The sequence below is a fragment of the Schistocerca americana genome, chromosome X, assembly GCF_021461395.2.
Source record: "Schistocerca americana isolate TAMUIC-IGC-003095 chromosome X, iqSchAmer2.1, whole genome shotgun sequence".
Classification (NCBI taxonomy): domain Eukaryota; kingdom Metazoa; phylum Arthropoda; class Insecta; order Orthoptera; family Acrididae; genus Schistocerca; species Schistocerca americana.
This window is the reverse complement of record NC_060130.1, coordinates 920,447,908-920,454,115: the sequence shown is the minus strand read 5'-3', so window position 1 is coordinate 920,454,115 and position 6,208 is coordinate 920,447,908. Positions and strand designations below refer to the sequence as shown.

The 6,208-nt window shown below is 41.9% G+C and overlaps 1 non-coding gene across 1 annotated transcript; it reads left to right on the top strand.

The window, feature by feature from the left end:
• The first annotated feature begins 3,852 nt into the window (after positions 1–3,852).
• On the top strand, positions 3,853–4,010 carry LOC124557428. Its single transcript, XR_006968715.1, has one exon. It is a non-coding gene; the product is annotated as a 5.8S ribosomal RNA (ribosomal RNA).
• Positions 4,011–6,208: the final 2,198 nt, after the last annotated feature.

Below are 6,208 nucleotides of genomic sequence, written 5' to 3'. Positions count from 1 at the left end.
AGAAAACTCTCCCGTTTTCAAAAAAAAAAAAAAAATTCTTCCATTAACGAGAAACACACCAAAAACTGTTTTTCTTTTGGGTACAAAAATTCAGCTGCCAATTCCGAGACAGCTATCCAAGACAAATGGCTTTAACTTTTACGATTTATTCCAAAGACACCGGTTTTCATACCTGTATTCGTTTCCGAGGTACTGAGGCTCAGAGCTACCCTATTTGTACACATAAAATACGCACGTTAACATCCGGTGTAAGACGAAACGTAATTTACAATCTGACGTAGTACGGAGAAATATACCGTAAAGTGCCTCCGTTATCATCTGAGAACCCCATTATGTAGAACTGAAGCACATGGAATTTTTTCCACGTTTATCCACATCCACGTGATTACTCTGCTATTCACAATTAAGTGACTGGCAGAGGGTTCAATGAACCTCCTTCAAGCTGTCTCTCTATTGTTCCACTCTCGAACGGCGCGCAGGAAAATCGAGCACTTAAATTTTTCGGTGCGAGCCCTGATTTCTCTTATTTTATCGTGATGATCTTTTCTCCCTATGTAGGTGGGTGCCAACAGAATGTTTTCGCAATCGGCGGAGAAAACTGCTGATTGAAATTTCATGAGAAGATCCCTTCGCAACGAAAAACGCCTTTGTTTTAATGATTGCCACTCCAATTCACGAATCATGCCTGTGGCACCATCTCGCCTACTTTGCGATAATACAAAACGAGCCGCCCTCCTTTGAACTTTTCCAGTATCATCCGTCAGTCCCAGCTGATACGGACAGCAATACTCCAGAATAGGGCGTACAAGTGTAGTGTAAGCAGTCTCTTTAGTAGATCTGTTGCACCTTTTAAGTGTTCGGCCAATGTATCAAAGTCTTTGGTTTGCTCTATCCACAACATTATCTGTGTGATCGTTCCAACTTAGGTTATTTGTAATTGTAATCCCTAAGTGTTTAGTTGAATTATGAGCTTTCAGATTTGTGTGACTTATCGCGTAATCGAAATTTAGCGGATCTCTTTTAATACTCATGTGAATAACTTCACACTGTTCTTTATTCTTTTCGCACCACACAGACATCTTATCTAAATAATTTTGCAATTCATTTTGGTCACCTGATAACTTAACAAAACGGTAAATGACAGCATCATCTGCAAATAATCTAAGAGAGCTGATCACATTGTCTCCTATGTCGTTAATATAGATCATGAACAACAGAGGGCCTATAACACTTCCTTGGGGAACGCCGGGTATTACTTCTGTTTTCCAGTCTTTAAGTACGGAACTTTCTGTGAGCGAGCGGTTGTATATAATTGCTAAATGTGGAGCTATTGCATCTGCATACTCTGAGAGAAACCTGACTGGTATACACTCTGGGCCGGAAGCCTTGCCTTTATTAAGTGATTTAAGCTGCTTTGCTACACCTAGGATATCTACTTCTATGTTTCTCATCTTCGCAGTTGTTCTTGAATGGAATTCGGGAATATTTACTTCGTTTTCTTTGGTGAAGGAGTTTCGGAAAACTGTGTTTCATAACTGTGCTTTGGTGGCACTGTCATCATTGACTTCACCGTTGTTATCGCGCAGTGAAGCTATTGACTGCGTCTTACCACTGGTGTGCTTTATATATGACCAGAATCTCTTTGGGTTTTGTACCAGATTCCGAGACAGTGTTTCGTTGTGGAAAGTATTAAAAGCATATCGCATTGAAGCGCGCGCTATATTTCGAACTTCTACAGAACTTCTGCAAACGTTCTTTCAAATTCGCCGTACTTTTTTCGTTGCTTCTGCAACAGCGATCTGACCCGTTTTGTGTACCATGGGGGATCAGTACCATCACTTATTAATTTATGTGGTATATATCTCTCAACTGCCGTCGATACCATCTCTTTGAAATCACTCCACATCTTTTCTACGCTTACGTGATTATATCGGAAGGAGTGGAGACTGTCTCTCAAAAAGGCGTTATGAGCATTTTATCAGCTTTTTTTAAATAGATGTACTTTGCGTTTCTTGTTGATGGTTGTGGGCGTTTAGGTATTCAGCCTAGCAGCAACTGCCTTGTGGTCGCTAATCCATGTATTCGTCATGATACGTATAATATGATGTGAGTTGTAAAATTAGTTTTGTGTTATTTGAATTTCACAAAAGTAAATTATCTAAATTCTACTGTCCAACACATTTATTTTCGTGTGAGTTACATGCCGTCCTGCAGCAGGCGAGAAAAGGGAACTAGAAGGAAAATGCTCCTAACAGAGCGTCCTATGGACTAGTGGCTGTGGGAGAATTACAGTTAGGGGAGCTTGTGGGAGTTTGAGGCGAGTAGCATGTTAAACAAGAGCGAATATGTTCGCAAGCCAAAATTTTTGGGAAATTTTTTTTAAGTGCTTAGGAAGGTAGAATCAGGCAGCTTTAACCCCACTTTTCAGTCAGAGTGTTTTAAATAAACAGGCACAATTCCGAATTTCTTGTACTTCGATAGGAACATTTTTACGTTGGTCTGTCTGTACTCAAGCAAATCCCCTTTTCGCAGTCCACCGTGATTACAACTGCCTAGGAAAACGTTTCCACGCCACAAAGTAGACCAACTCTGTTTGAAGTGCGCCACGGGAGCTGTGCGGTTAGCGTGGCGGAGTGCCACCCGAAAGGCCCTGGGTTCGATTCTCGGCCGGGTCGGAGCTACTCTCCGCTAGGGGACTGTGTGTTGTGTTGTCCTTACGTTCATATTGTCGTAACTGACACTCCACAGTTGAGATGGCTGTATGGGCTGCTAAATTATAAAAAAAAAGAAAGCTTTAAAACCTGGCCAGAACAGAAATAAAATAACGTGCGTGTTTCGACCCAGTTCAACGAATTCTTGAGTACATTGCACTTGCGCATACTTGTCCAATGCTGCGGTGGCATTTAGTATATAGCCAGGGCCTCCCGTCGGGTAGACCGGTCGCCTGGTGCAACTCTTTTTATTTGACGCCAAGTCGGTGACCTGTGTGTCGATGAGGATGAAATGATGACGACAACCCAACACTTAGTCTCCAAGAGGAGAAAATCTCGAACCCAGTCGGAGTCGGACCGGGTCCCCTCGCATGGCATTCTGCCGCCCTGACGAGTCAGCTATGGAGGCGGACTGCATGCCGATATGAAACGTGCCTTGACAGTTGACGGTAAACAGTGAGTCGGGCAACGACACATTTTTCAGATAGTGTTTGTGTGGCCTGTGTAATAAATGACAGCTATCCTTCCCAGTTGTCACCATAAAATAGCATGTGTAGCCGTCCAGAAGTTATGTTTCTGAGATTTTGAAACAATTTAATGACGTATATCGACTGCAGAATAAACTAATACCAATTTTATCCGAAATCTTTGCCTAAAAATTTCCTCTGTGTGACTTCACTTCTGTAAATGGCTCTCCTACTACCTAAATAGTATAGTTAACGAGTTCAAATGTATTTGCGTGCGCTTAGTTGAACGTTTTTAGTGGACAGCCATCTTTCTACAGTGCGGCTGTACCATGCAGTAGACAATTTTTGTGCAATAATGCACAATATTCTGCAGTAATAGTCGATGCCAGCATCAATCCACACAGTATTGGTACAAGGACACGCCAGAATAAAAGCTGCTCCGTTGCCAGTTCGTCTCGTATCTGATGATGCGCAGGAAGCTCTTAATAAGGATAACCGTCACACAGAAGACTTCACACGCGAATATTCCCGTGAGAAAATGATGCATGATACTCCATCGGCTTTGGCATATTCGAATTCACTCGTCGCGATATTCTAGAAAATGACAAGTGAGGAAGACAAACAGACTCAATCTGAGGTGAAAGATCTACTTTTCGAATCTTCTTCCAGTTCACAACCCGAAAGGACGGTGGATCACTCGGCTCGTGGGTCGATGAAGAACGCAGCAAATTGCGCGTCGACATGTGAACTGCAGGACACATGAACATCGACGTTTCGAACGCATATTGCGGTCCATGGATTCTGTTCCAGGGCCATGTCTGGCTGAGGATCGGCAAATAATTCACAATATACATAAATGACCTTGTGTATAACATAGGAAGTTCACTGAGGCTTTTTGCGGATGATGCTGTGGTATATCGATAGGTTGTAACAACGGAAAATTGTACTGAAATGCAGGAGCATCTGCAACGAATTGGCGCATGGTGCAGGGAATGGCAATTGAATCTTATTGTAGACAAGTGTAATGTGCTGCGAATACGTAGAAAGAAAGATCGCTTATCATTTAGCTACAATATAGCAGGTCAGCAATTGGAAGCAGTTAATTCCATAAATTATCTGGGAGTACGCATTAGGAGTGATTTAAAATGGAATGATCACATCGTCGGTAAAACAGATGCCAGACTGAGATTCATTGGAAGAATCCCAAGGAAATGCAATCCGAAAACAAAGGAAGTAGGTTACAGTACCCTTGTTCGCCCACTGCTTGAATACTACTCAGCAGTGTGGGATCCGTACCAGATAGGGTTGATAGAAGAGATAGAGAAGATCCAACGGAGAGCAGCGCGCTTCGTTACAGGATCATTTAGTAATCGCGAAAGCGTTGCGGAGATGATAGATAAACTCCAGTGGAAGACTATGCAGGAGAGACGCTCAGTAGCTCGGTACGGGCTTTTGTTGAAGTTTCAAGAACATACCTTCACCGAGGAGTCAAGCAGTATATTGCTGCCTCCTACGTATATCTCGCGAAGAGACCATGAGGATAAAATCAGAGAGATTAGAACCCACACAGAGACATACCGACAATCCTTCTTTCCACGAACAATACGAGAATGGAATAGAAGAGAGAACCGATAGAGGTACTCAAGGTACCCTCCACCACACACCGTCAGATGGCTTACGGTGTATGGATGTAGATGTAGAACCCTTCTGATAAAGATAATGATGCAAGCGTCGAATGTGACTTCGATTTCGACGGCAAAATATAAAATACCTAATGAAACACTCTAATACGGCAATTTAATATGTTATTAGTGACTTCAAAATGCTTTATATGAGAAGTTCTACTCGGAACCGCTAAATTTATAATTTTTGATCCACCAAACTGGATCTGCCATTATGAATTTGGCAATTTCGACATCATGTTTGTAATCAGCTATTCCAAAAATCTAAAAAGAACACTTTTTGTAGGATTTTATATCCATTTTCCTATCACGTCTAGGATCTGAAGCGAGCTGGGCCTCTGTGCACCAATCTGTGCTCAGTCTTGGTCGTGATCCCATTTTGTCAGCGACACACTGGAACAGCTCGAATTTATATTTCTTGTATGTATTAATTTTTAAAAATATTGAACAACTGGCCTTTCTGTGTCATACACATTTCATCTTTCATGGTTTGCATAGCTATATCGAAGTACCGTTATCGTCATCGAAGGAGAAACTGGATCTAATATACTAGAAGCATACAAAGAGCAAATGCGGATGGATATAATTAAGTATTTTGTGACCGCGTACCAAAGCGAACATGAACTTTCCTGTACATATTATTGGTGTGATAAGTAGCATTCATCTCTTTGCTGCAGCATATTATATCAATGGTGTTCCTGTATCCTGTAGGAGACGGTAGTGTGTCCATCTCAGATACAATGTAATGTTGTCACACTCCGTTATAAAAACAAAATGAAGAGGGCGTATTAAGCCCAGTAATAGTGCGGAGCCTATTCTGTATATATAATACCATTTGAAGGAAAGGAAATGAGATCTAATGCATCATTGATATCGCAAATTGGAGGCCGAGTCTGAAGTTCGTTGGATATGGATTGGAAGGATGTCATCCATGGTCGCCCTTAACGAATTATCATGACATTTACTGACGTGAATTCTGGAAGCCTCTGAAAATATTATCTGCGTGTGTGGATAGGGAACTGAACATCAAGCCTGTCCAGTATTATTCCAGTATTTTAACTTCTTGTTCGGCAGCAACGAATAGTCCGTTAAGTTTGTCAACAGCCGTCAGGCGGTCCCTGTCACCATAGCTCCACTTTCTTTCGTCACCAGAATTCGAACAAGCCATAGGCGTGAGGAATGCTGCAGTACAGGCGTTACAGTTGTCCGTGCAATAATATCAGAATCGTTCACTAGTGATTCGGGAACGCACTGAGAAATTCATTTTTAAGCATCGATGTACTGATTGGGCTTATCTCAGACCTACAGACTGTATGGCCTTTCATTTATCGCCATTCCGTAGTTTATT